The sequence below is a fragment of the Rhinichthys klamathensis genome, unplaced genomic scaffold (genome assembly GCF_029890125.1).
Source record: "Rhinichthys klamathensis goyatoka isolate OS25496 unplaced genomic scaffold, OSU_Roscu_1.1 h1tg000103l_1, whole genome shotgun sequence".
NCBI lineage: Eukaryota > Metazoa > Chordata > Actinopteri > Cypriniformes > Leuciscidae > Rhinichthys > Rhinichthys klamathensis.
In genome coordinates, this window is record NW_026606642.1 from 4666014 (window position 1) to 4679548 (window position 13535).

General features: G+C 47.3%; 1 protein-coding gene and 1 long non-coding RNA gene across 2 annotated transcripts in view; one reads left to right on the forward strand and one right to left on the reverse strand.

The window, feature by feature from the left end:
- Window positions 1-13535, reverse strand: part of LOC130086932 (ribonuclease-like 3) — a 153881-nt gene that overhangs the window by 72687 nt on the left and 67659 nt on the right. The gene's annotated exons all lie outside the window — the stretch shown is intronic.
- LOC130086963 (uncharacterized) overlaps window positions 1-13535 on the forward strand; it is an 80237-nt gene that overhangs the window by 251 nt on the left and 66451 nt on the right. The window lies entirely within an intron of this gene.

A 13535-nucleotide genomic window follows, 5' to 3' on the forward strand; every position in this document is an offset into this window, starting at 1 on the left:
GTAACATTATGCTCATTTAAGGTAAATAATGAGAGACAGTGGAGATATTCTCGTTCATATCAGAGTCTCATAAAGACAGAGAGGTGTCCATTTTTTATTTGTATTTTGAATATTTATTCATCTATTTTATTTTTGGCTTCATGATTGACTCACTTTTTTCTCCTTTTGCACTTGAAAAACAAAGAAAGGTGGGAAAGGAGAAGTGAACAAATGATTAGCAAATAAAGCTCTGTGATGCTCAATTCAGCCTGTCACTTACATAATGTACAGGCAAGCCTCGGTCACACTGCAACTGTATATAACGGGCAGGGAATCTCTTCCCTGTATAGACACAGTCTGGGTATCTCTCCCACTCCCCAGATATATTATAACACTTGACCAAAGGAAAAGGCTGGCCGCTCCAAAACTGGCCATGTTCCTCCGCCACAAACTGGGTTAATATGATCTTCATCTGCTTGTATGAAGGTGTTGACAGGTTTGCAGACACCGCCAGCTGCAGTGATGCGTCTGTCTCTGATCACATCGGTACACATCCTCTCATTCACATCAGGACCCACATGCTGATTGACGAAATTTCCATAAGGGGTTAGTTGAGTGGAGAACGACACACACAAGACCAGCAGCAGAATCACAGCAGACTGATGAATCTCCATGACCTGATGAACAATACACACATCACAATACCTTTACTGACATTTGACTTAATAAAGCAGTTGATTGTGATTAGTTGAGAAAATATTAAGATAAATTAAACAAATAAACGATAATACCTTGTTTTCTGAGTAAAGTGATATTAAATGTTCTAAGAGTTTTCTTTCTTTTCTTCTCCCAAGGCTGTAAAACAATGAAAAGCAAATGAATGATCAAAAACTCAACTTATACTAGTGACACTTGCTCCACACACTCATGTGCTGGAATGAAACTAACTGGCTTCAATAGACTAATGTTGTCAAAACCTTATCCAGTAAACTGTTTTTTTTGTTTGTTTTTTGTTTTTTTGTGATAAAACCTAACATGATATTCAGATATTTGACAGTGCATATTTGACTTTGTCCAATTTTTCAGATCGATATGTTCTCTGGTTGAAACAACATCACTTTTATTTGTCATCAGTTAGAGTATTCTGCAAATATTCAACTATATGTTGTTATGAATGTAATACTGCTATTCCGCCATTGTTGTAATTATTAGTTATTGTGTTCTTTAAAATAAATACAGAAGAAATTGAGTATTGCTGAATGTTGGCTGTGTTATTTGAACGTGGTTAACCCCAAGTGTTTTCTACATGTTATAGTGAAAATCATAACATATGTCAGTTGGTGAAAGCTGTAATCATTCTCAAACACAAGAGAATAGTATTACGCCAATGGGGAAACTTTCGAAGAAACCTGAATTTCCAGTCCCACAGGACATATTTGGTAAAAGGTTAGTTTTTAACACAACCAATTGGCTGTGTTTAAAACTATGTACATATGAAATAAATTAAAATGTCATAATTTATTACACATCAACAACAGCAATTTTATAGATTTTTTTTAAACCTACACTGTAAAAAAAAAAGAAGTAAATTTACAGGTAACGGTTTGTAATTTTTTACAGAATTTTGCCATTTTGTCATTACAGTGAATGCCTGTTATTTTACATATATTTGTTGTAATTTAAAGGTCCACTATTAAATTTACAGGTAATTGCTTGTATTTGGGTTTACATCAATTTTACAGGGTTATTTGTAATTTTACATAAAATATTAAGTAATACTTTACAGATTATTTCTGTGAAATTAGAAAACAAAGAAAAGAAGGTATAACTGCAGAAATCAGCAGTCATTTAACATGTTTTCCTTGAAGATCATTAAGCGTGTGGGTGTTAACGTGACTTTTAAGGTTAAATAATAGTATACAGGCTACATAGCTGATGGAAAATTCTTGCTGGATGAATAATAATAATAATAATAATAATAATTCATTACATTTATATAGCGCTTTTCTCGGCACTCAAAGCGCTTTACATAGAAGGGGGAATCTCCTCAACCACCACCAAAGTGCAGCATCCACCTGGATGATGCGACGGCAGCCATAGTGCGCCAGAACGCCCACCACACACCAGCTTACTGGTGGAGAGGAGACAGTGATGAAGCCAATCAGTATATGGGGATTATTAGGAGGCCATGATGGACAGAGGCCACTGGGCAAATTTGGCCAGGATGCCGGGGTAACACCCCTACTCTTTCGAAAGACATTCTGGGATTTTTAATGACCACAGAGAGTCAGGACCTCGGTTTAACGTCTCATCCGAAGGACCTTCAACTCAACCTTGCCAAGACAGAACTGCTTATGGTTTCAGCCAAACCATACTTGCTGTGATCCTGTTGATTTGTTTTATACATCATTAGGAGGATCAGGCCCTTCATAACGGAGCTACACAACTCCTGGTCTAAGCTCTTGTTCTATCCAGACTGGACTATTGTAATGCTCTCTTGGCAGGCCTTCCAGCATCAGTCAAACCTCTGCAACTGATCCAGATGCTGCAGCAAAAGTGGTCTTTAAAGGTAGCCCTATACGTAAACTCACTACTTTAGATCTTTAGATCTATCAGTGGTATGATGGGTCAAGATGGCAGCTGGCAAATGTGGGGTGCTTGTGGTGCTTTTAGCATACATATTTATTATAAATTTTTTAGAAAACGGCCCTAAAACCTGTTTTGAGGGGCATTTACATAGTTGTTATGCTCACTCAAACAAACTTTTATTTAAAAAACAATTTGGTTATGGGAAGAAAATCTTTATGGACACATTTCTCTATCCATGCTTGTATCCAGCCAAGCGCAATGATAAAGGAGATAAAGGTGGCGTCAAAAGGCAAGTGAATGGCGACCAATTTATAATTTGTATCTGCCTATTATTATCTGGAGATATACATCAATACCCGGGCCCGATGCGGAAATTCGGATCAACGAAAACAATGTCAAGTAGGCCCTCTACATGTGCAATGGCTTGCTCTAGACATCCAAACGCCGGGGACAAACTCCTATCCATGAGTGTCGCTGAAGGGAGTGGAAGCGTGCGCGGAAGCGCCGGGAGAAGTGGCGGAGATCTGGAACTGGGAGACACGATATCGAATGTGGATTCTTTCTTGTCGACGAGAGGATTACACCTGCTTCATCTCAACGTCAGAAGCCTTCTCCCGAAAATCACAGAGATCCGACACCTCAGTAAAAGCAGAAAGGTGGGAATTTTTTGTTTCACCGAGACATGGCTGGATGACTCCATTACGGACGCTGAAATTGAACTGGAGAACTATTTCGTAATTAGGAGAGATCGAAACCGCAAAGGTGGAGGGGTGTGTATATATGTAAGAGCGGACATTGGTTTTAATCATAGAATGGATTTAAATAGTGAGCAGGTTGAAGCAGTCTGGTTAGATATTTTGCTACCGAAGAGTAAGCCCATACTAATTTGCGCATGTTATAGACCGCCTGATCAAACACAGTTTTATGAACTTTTAGAGGATGTTTGTTCAAATTGCATGGACTTGGTTAAATCAGAAGTTATCATGTTGGGGGATTTCAACACTGATTTTCAGAAAAGTGATGTTTCTGGGTATAAAGCATTGATGCATTTCTGTCGCTCCTATAGTTTACATCAGCTGATTGATGAACCTACACGTGTGTGCTCTACCACCCAAACCACGATTGACCTTGTCCTAGTGTCAGATAAATCTAGGATAACTGAAAGCGGGGTTATAAAATATGGGTTGAGTGACCATTCTATTATCTTCTGTACTAGAAAGATCAAGCAAGCAGTGCTTAACTGTCATACGTCTATTAAGATCCGGTCACTGAAAAAGTATAGCAAAGAAGCGCTGAATGGCTGCTTAATTAAAATGAATTGGTCTAAGGTTTTGCTATGTAGTGATGTGGACAAAGCATGGTGCTTATTTAAAAGTATGTTTTTAGAAGCTATAGATAAAATAGCCCCATATAAGGAAATCAGAATAAAGCAGAGAACAGAACCCTGGGTAAATGATGACATCCTTGAGGCAATTAGGCTAAGAAACAGGAAGCATGGGAAATTCAGAGAAAAAAAGGATGAGCAGAGTTGGGCTGATTATAAAAAGGCAAGAAATGAAGTTAACAAATTAGTTGTCAATACTAAAAAGGCATATTTCAATGAAAAAATTGCTGAATATAGAAATGACTCAGGAAAGCTATGGAAATCCCTTAAACACCTTGGCTACAGTAAAAGGCTAAAAACAAAAAATACTAATATTACTCTGGATCTTGGCAACAATATTACATCAGAGAAGGAGATAGTGGCAGATAGCTTTAATAAGTATTTCTCATCAGTTGCCAGGAAGCTTGTGGAAAAGTTACCTGACCAGACTGGTCAATATGGGGAAAGTCATGTGCAGGACTTTTATTCTCAGTTAGGTGTTCAGGTGGGGAGTTTCTCTTTTGATAAGGTGTGGGAGGCACTTGTTCTTGAGAAGCTGAAGAGGCTTGATGGCTCTAAAGCCACAGGATTAGATTCTATTCCATCTAGATTCGTGAGGGATGCCGCTGAGATCATTACTCCGAGCATTACTCATATTATAAACAGGTCGATAGAACAAGGATACTTTCCCAATGACCTTAAGATTGCCAGAGTGATTCCAATATATAAGAAAGGGAGTAAACTAGACCCTGGTAATTATAGACCTGTTTCAATTCTTGGTTGTCTGTCAAAGATAATTGAAAGGATCATTTTTGAACAGATTGATAATTATGTGACCGTTTCCCAAAACCAAGGGTTAATAACCACACTCCGGAGGAGCCGACACCAAAGGCACCAATCAGGCAAGACAGCAAGTAATGTAAAAACTCTTCTTTTAATTTATTAATTAATAACACTTAAAACAGCAACGGAATGACTTTGGGTTCCTTTTCTTCACTCCCGGATGTCCCAGCTCGTAGAATAGCTGCGGATCGAGCGCAACAGTCAGTAGCTTCTCCTTCAGAAGTATGATTCACAGGATCTCTCAGTTCACAGAACGACAACAGATTGAACACAGCAGTCAGCAGACTCACTTCAGAAAGGTGATTCACAGGATCTCTCCGTTCACAGAACGACAGCAGATTGAACACAGTAGTCAGCAGACTCACTTCAGAAGGACGATTCACAGGATCTCTCCGTTCACAGAATGACAGCAGATTGAACAAAGCAGTCAGCAGACTCACTTCAGAAGGATGATTCACAGGATCTCTCAGTTCACAGAACGACAGCAGATTGAACACAGCAGTCAGCAGACTCCCTTCAGAAGGATGATTCACAGGATCTCTCAGTTCACAGAATGACAGCAGATTGAACACAGTAGTCAGCAGACTCACTTCAGAAGGATGATTCACAGGATCTCTCCGTTCACAGAATGACAGCAGATGGAACACAGTAGTCAGCAGACTCACTTCAGAAGGATGATTCACCGGATCTCTCCGTTCACAGAACGACAGCAGATTGAACACAGTAGTCAGCAGACTCACTTCAGAAGGATGATTCACAGGATCTCTCCGTTCACAGAATGACAGCAGATTGAACAAAGCAGTCAGCAGACTCACTTCAGAAGGATGATTCACAGGATCTCTCAGTTCACAGAACGACAGCAGATTGAACACAGCAGTCAGCAGACTCACTTCAGAAGGATGATTCACAGGATCTCTCAGTTCACAGAATGACAGCAGATTGAACACAGTAGTCAGCAGACTCACTTCAGAAGGATGATTCACAGGATCTCTCCGTTCACAGAATGACAGCAGATGGAACACAGTAGTCAGCAGACTCACTTCAGAAGGATGATTCACAGGATCTCTCAGTTCACAGAATGACAGCAGATTGAACACAGTAGTCAGCAGACTCACTTCAGAAGGATGATTCACAGGATCTCTCCGTTCACAGAATGACAGCAGATGGAACACAGTAGTCAGCAGACTCACTTCAGAAGGATGATCCACCGGATCTCTCAGTTCACAGAATGACAGCAGATGGAACACAGCAGATCGAACACAGCAGTCAGCAGACTCACTTAGAAGGATGATTGGGAACCTGGGCACAACTTCACAATCGACAGATCAGGTTTAACTCTTGATGTCCCACTGGTTAGGCTTCCCCGAACAAAGATGATAGAGTGAGGGTAATGATTTGGTCTCCCACACTCGTGCATGCATCAATACTATAACTCTTTACACGTGCTCACTTCACACTTTCAGACACTGCAATGCCACATCACCTCTCGTGAACAACAGGCCTTCACTCCATCTTTCTGGGTCAGACAATCCACAGATGGCTTTTCGCATGGGGGTAGCAGGTTTCAAGAACGATCTTATAAAGCCCAGTTCCTTCTTTGGATCTCTGAGACTCACAATGAGAGAAACACCACACACTGCCAGCGCGAGTCAGTATTCGAAAAAATGTTCTTGGTAGGTATTCATAACATCACCCTTTCGTACGTTGATGAAAAGTGTACTTAACTTCTCTCCTTGATAACAGCATAGATCCTCAGCACGGCCCTTAATCACTCTGTCCTCTCCGTCCCATGTGTCAATCACTCACCCGTCTTCAATGCACAAACATCCCCACAATTTATATTCGCTGCGGTTGCTGCTGTCTGTTGTCTGCTGACAAGAACGCCAAGGGGAACCCAAAGTGAAAACCAAGCACCAAGAACCAACACCCTATGTCTTCAAACTTCTCCTTAAATATCCTCCTCCCGCATGTGCTCACTGATAACAGCCTGATTGGTGTCCGCAGCTGGCGCTCGTCAATGCCGGCGGCCATGACAGGTCACCGGAACCGGCCCGGTGTTACACCGGAAGTCGCTCCCCCGTGCAACAAATCCCGGTTCTAAGGTTCCCATTTCTCACCCGGTGACACCCTCCCTCACCAATCCGTTCTAGTCCCGAGAACGGGGGCCCGACTCCCATTCCCCGTACCTCGCAGGAGGCACTCCCTGGGTCTCTCGTTGCGAGTGCCTCAACGGCACAACCGGTTCCTCTCTCCTTGGCTCAGCAACGGGGACTCTAGGAACCATAGCCCAGCCCATCCAAGGTGGTCCAGGGTCCACTGGGGCGGGCGGGGCCTCGACCACTTGCCTCGGGTAGTTGGGACATGGGCGAAGCAAGTTACGGTGCAAGACCCTCACAGGCCCGGCTCTTCCCTCCGGACGAATGGCATAAACGGGCTGGTCAGGGTTCTGTCGTCGCTCCACCACATATGGTACGGTCTCCCACCGGTCGCTAAGCTTCCCCTTCCCTTGGCGCCGATTATCGCGCACCAGCACACGCTCACCAGGCAGCAAGGGGGCCTCTCGAGCGGTTCGATCGTACAGGCGTTTGTTCTTCTTAGCAGCTGTATCAAGATGTTCAGAGACCCTCTCGTAGGCAGCGTGAAGCTGTCGATGGTGTCGGTGTACCCACTCCGTAGTGGTGGCGGGCTCTCCGGTTGCAGCAGTTCCCAGTATCAGATCCGTAGGCAAGCGTACGTGTCTTCCAAACATCAGGTAAGTAGGGGCGTATCCCGTGGTGCTGTGGACGCTATTATTGTAAGCCTGTACCAAGGCAGGGAGACTATCCGTCCACTGGCTCTGATGGTCCGTATCCAATGTCCCCAACAAACTCAACAGCGTCTGGTTAAAGCGCTCGCAGCCACCATTTCCCTGCGGGTGGTATGGAGTAGTGTGGGTCTTCCTACACCCGTACAGTTGACACAGCTCCTTGATCACACGGGACTCGAAATTCGGCCCCTGATCTGAATGGAGAGTTTCGGGGCACCCAAAGGGCTGGAACACAGTTCTCCAAAGGGCATTCGCTGTCGTGGTGGCCGTCTGATCCAGAGTCGGAATAGCCCAGGCATACTTCGTAAACAGATCCGTCACCACCAGGATATTTTGATACCGATCCATCGGGCGACTCAAGGTCAGAAAGTCCATAGCCACCATATGCAACGGGGCCCGGGGCCGTACCGGAACTAAGGGGGCCTTCACTTCTCTCCTAGCTTTAAACAACGTGCAGCGGGGGCATCCCTGCACATACCTCCCCACGGACTCTTCCATTTTGCCCCAATAGAAGTGCCTACGCAACAAGGACACTGTTCTCTCCCTCCCTTGATGCCCCAGCAGGTCATGGTATGCCTGGAGCAGGGATTGAACTTGGGCCTCTGGCACCACCACCTGATGTACAGCCTCACGAGTCCTTGGGTCCTGGATAGATCGACAGACCACTCCATCTCGCAAACACAGCCGTCTCCAGTGCCCCAGAAGTTTCCTCACCGTCAACACTTGGCCCTGTCGCTCCGCCGCTCCAGGTAATGTACCCTGCTCCAGGTAAGTTCGCAAGGTGGACAGCCCTTCGTCCTCCCCCTGTCGTTCCCTCCAACGTTGCGGGTCCCATCCCCAACTAGCCGGAACTTCTTCCGACCGCGCTCCAGGCGCCTCTATCACTCCCACCATCAGCCCCTCATCCAGTTCCTCCTCTAGATGTTCTCCAGCTCTGGCCACAGGTAATCGGGACAAGACATCGGCATTGACGTGCTCACGGCCTGGCCGATACTGCAGCTGGTAGTTGAAGTTGGCGAGTTGGGCCGCCCACCTCTGCTCTACCGCTCCCAGTTTAGCCGTCTGGAGGTGAACCAGCGGGCTGTTGTCAGTGACCACCAATACTTCAGCTCCCCATAGGTAGTCCTTGAATTTCTCACATAAGGCCCACTTCAGGGCCAAAAGTTCGATCTTAAAGGAGCTATAGTTTGCATCGTTCCGCTCCGCTGGGTGGAGGCTCCGGCTGGCATAGGCAATAACCTTCTCCACTCCGTTCTGCCGCTGGGCCAGTACCGCCCCTAGCCCTGTGTTACTGGCATCCGTGTACAGGACGAATGGCTGAGTGAAATCGGCATAGGCAAGAATAGGGGCCTGCAACAGCTCCTGTTTCAGCCTCTGAAAGGCTATTTCACACTCTGGGCTCCAGACTATCAACGGGGAACCTCGGCCACGTGGACGACTTGAACCAGCGAGCAGTTGATTTAAGGGCTTCGCAATCCGGGAGAAATCCTTGATGAATCGCCGATAGTATCCCACAAATCCCAAAAAGGACCTCACGTGCTTCACCGTTTTAGGGGGATCCCAGCCTTGCACAGCAGACACCTTATCCGGGTCTACGGCCACTCCCGCAGCACTCACACGATGGCCCAAGAACTTGACCTCCTTCCGAAGGAGCTGACATTTCCCAGGCTGGAGCTTCAACCCATACTTTTCCATGGCTTGGAATACTTGCTCCAGATGTAACAGGTGGGAGCCAAAGTCAGGTGAGTAGACGATCACGTCGTCTAGATAGACCAGAGTGGAGTCCACCAACTGCCCTCCCAGGCATCGCTGCATCAACCGTTGGAACGTGGCGGGGGCGTTGCAGAGTCCGAAGGGCATCCGGTCCCACTCAAATAACCCAAAGGGCGTAGTAAAGGCGGTCTTCTCTTGGTCTCTTCCTTCCACCTGCACCTGCCAGTATCCGCTCGCAAGATCAAGGGTAGAGTACCAGGCGGCGTGGGTTAGGCTAGTGAGGGAGTCTTCAATTCTCGGCAGGGGAAAAGCGTCCTTTTTGGTGACCTGATTCAGCTTACGATAGTCTACACAGAATCTCCAAGAGCCAGTTTTCTTGCGCACCAGCACAATCGGGGCTGCCCATGGGCTGCAGCTCTCCCGAATGATTCCTCGTTCTAGCATCCCCCGCAACAAGGTACGGATCTCGGAGTACAAGGTTGGAGGGACCGGACGGTACCGCTCTCGACTAGGTATGGCATCCCCAGTAGGTATCGAGTGCTTCACCACATCCGTGCATCCTGCAATCCTCGTCATGCGTGGAAAAGACGTGCTGCCACTTGGCCAGAAAGTGTTGAAGCTGGTATGTTTGTTCTTCTACTAAGCCTTCGCCCTGCAGTGATCCACCCTGAAGATAAGCCGGCACGCTCCTCCCAACAGGATCGGACCGAAGTTCTTCCGACGTCAAGGCTACTTCGACCACCGTGGCACTCACTTGACAGAAACGGACCTCCTGCCCCTCTCTCACCTGGTGAGGACTCACCGGCGTAATACGAGCCAACCGTTGGTGACGGAACAGATGTACTGGATACGTGCTCACATTCCTCACCCGTACTGAGACTCGGCCTTGACGTGCCACCGCTAACCCTCGAGCCACCTCCACACTCTGGCACTCCCAATGGGGCTCCACAAGAACCCAATCTTCTGGACCATAAGTCCGAGCGGGGAGACGAACCCAGACTACCGCCTCGCTTCGGGCCGGAACAGAGATAGCATACCGACATGCAACTCGGCCAGCGTCCTCTCGATCTTGTTGGAAACTTGCGGCCTGTACTCGCCGACAATCCGTAACAACACGCTCCCAGTCTTGCTTCTCGGCCAAAGAAGTGGTACGAAGGGGCCCGGCTTGAAACAATTTCTCCCAACACTCCATCAGCACGTTCATCCCCAGCAAGGCTCGATGCGCCCCCAGGCAGGAGTCTCGGACAACTACTACTCCCTTCTGTGGTATCACAGTCCCATGGATCTCAAAGTCGGTCACTTGGTACCCGATATACGGGATGTTCAGACCATTTGCTCCCCGTAGTGTCAGCCAGGGGACCTCGGTTTCTGGTAAGTGATGGGCATTAAACAGTTCTTTGGACAGACTTTCAGCGAATAGGGTGACCTGGGATCCGGTGTCCACCAGGCACCGGACGTTTACGCCATTTACCTTTATCTCTACAAGCGGACAATGGCCCACCAGACCGTCTCTTGGGGCGGAATTTACAGAGGGGTCAATCCAGGGGGTCCCGACCACTTGACCCACAGTGGCCGGTCGTCCTAAAAACCCCCTTGCGAGCTGCGACGAGAGCCGCACTGACGGCTATAGTGTCCAGGTTCTCCACAGTTATTACAGAGCGGGCGCCCCTGCCCATCCCACTGGAACTTGGGGCCAGTTGGTCGACCGGCACGTCTTCCCGGATCCCTTCCCCCATCAGAATAGGAGCGTTCTCGAGGCACGGTCGGAGGCTCTGGCCGTCCACGGCGAAGCTCCCCCAGAAGGGTCTTAGACAACTCTGCCATCTCTTCGCGGACATCCTTCATCAACTCAGTACGCAAGGCTTGTTTCCAATCCGACGGTTCAGGAGGTACAGGAATGCCAACTCCGCTCGCAGCCATGCACACAGGGGGGTCCACTGCTTCGGCATGATCCCGCTCCAGAGCTAAGGCCTCTTGGCGAAGCTCCTCGAAGGTCAAAGCCGCATCTCGCCGAAGCTGTAATCGTAAACTCCGCCGTATAGGGCCTTCTCGTAACCCCAACAAGAATTGATCTCTCAACAGGGTCTCTTCCTCTCCCAGACCATGGTCTTCTCGGTTCTTTAATCTAGAATACTGCTCTCGTAGACGCAGGGCGAACGCCCGCAGAGTTTGTCTAGGCCCCTGCTTGCAGTTGAAGAATTGTGCCCGTAGCACCGCCACCGGAGTGGAATCGCCGTACTGTCCAGTCAAGAATTCGAAGATGGCTCGTGTGGTGGCTCGGACAGCCTCAGGTGCAGCTCGGACCTCTCTCTTTGCCTCCCCCTCTAGGGAATTCAGAACGAACTGTACCTTCTGGGCCTCACTTAACCCCTGTAGTCCAGCCAAATACTCCACTTGTGCTCTCCAGTCAATCAAGTTCAATTCAGATCCAAGCCCACCATACTTCTGGGCCCACGGGGCTCCCATAAACATTGGTACCGTCGGATGCCGGACGGCTGGCAACTCTTCATCCGCCATCATGGCTCCTTGGCCGCTCAACTCCGAGTGGTAATCCTGCCGACTACGCCAATTTGATGTGACCGTTTCCCAAAACCAAGGGTTAATAACCACACTCCGGAGGAGCCGACACCAAAGGCACCAATCAGGCAAGACAGCAAGTAATGTAAAAACTCTTCTTTTAATTTATTAATTAATAACACTTAAAACAGCAACGGAATGACTTTGGGTTCCTTTTCTTCACTCCCGGATGTCCCAGCTCGTAGAATAGCTGCGGATCGAGCGCAACAGTCAGTAGCTTCTCCTTCAGAAGTATGATTCACAGGATCTCTCAGTTCACAGAACGACAACAGATTGAACACAGCAGTCAGCAGACTCACTTCAGAAAGGTGATTCACAGGATCTCTTCGTTCACAGAACGACAGCAGATTGAACACAGTAGTCAGCAGACTCACTTCAGAAGGACGATTCACAGGATCTCTCCGTTCACAGAATGACAGCAGATTGAACAAAGCAGTCAGCAGACTCACTTCAGAAGGATGATTCACAGGATCTCTCAGTTCACAGAACGACAGCAGATTGAACACAGCAGTCAGCAGACTCCCTTCAGAAGGATGATTCACAGGATCTCTCAGTTCACAGAATGACAGCAGATTGAACACAGTAGTCAGCAGACTCACTTCAGAAGGATGATTCACAGGATCTCTCCGTTCACAGAATGACAGCAGATGGAACACAGTAGTCAGCAGACTCACTTCAGAAGGATGATTCACCGGATCTCTCCGTTCACAGAACGACAGCAGATTGAACACAGTAGTCAGCAGACTCACTTCAGAAGGATGATTCACAGGATCTCTCCGTTCACAGAATGACAGCAGATTGAACAAAGCAGTCAGCAGACTCACTTCAGAAGGATGATTCACAGGATCTCTCAGTTCACAGAACGACAGCAGATTGAACACAGCAGTCAGCAGACTCACTTCAGAAGGATGATTCACAGGATCTCTCAGTTCACAGAATGACAGCAGATTGAACACAGTAGTCAGCAGACTCACTTCAGAAGGATGATTCACAGGATCTCTCCGTTCACAGAATGACAGCAGATGGAACACAGTAGTCAGCAGACTCACTTCAGAAGGATGATTCACAGGATCTCTCAGTTCACAGAATGACAGCAGATTGAACACAGTAGTCAGCAGACTCACTTCAGAAGGATGATTCACAGGATCTCTCCGTTCACAGAATGACAGCAGATGGAACACAGTAGTCAGCAGACTCACTTCAGAAGGATGATCCACCGGATCTCTCAGTTCACAGAATGACAGCAGATGGAACACAGCAGATCGAACACAGCAGTCAGCAGACTCACTTAGAAGGATGATTGGGAACCTGGGCACAACTTCACAATCGACAGATCAGGTTTAACTCTTGATGTCCCACTGGTTAGGCTTCCCCGAACAAAGATGATAGAGTGAGGGTAATGATTTGGTCTCCCACACTCGTGCATGCATCAATACTATAACTCTTTACACGTGCTCACTTCACACTTTCAGACACTGCAATGCCACATCACCTCTCGTGAACAACAGGCCTTCACTCCATCTTTCTGGGTCAGACAATCCACAGATGGCTTTTCGCATGGGGGTAGCAGGTTTCAAGAACGATCTTATAAAGCCCAGTTCCTTCTTTGGATCTCTGAGACTCACAATGAGAGAAACACCACACACTGCCAGCGCGAGTCAGTAT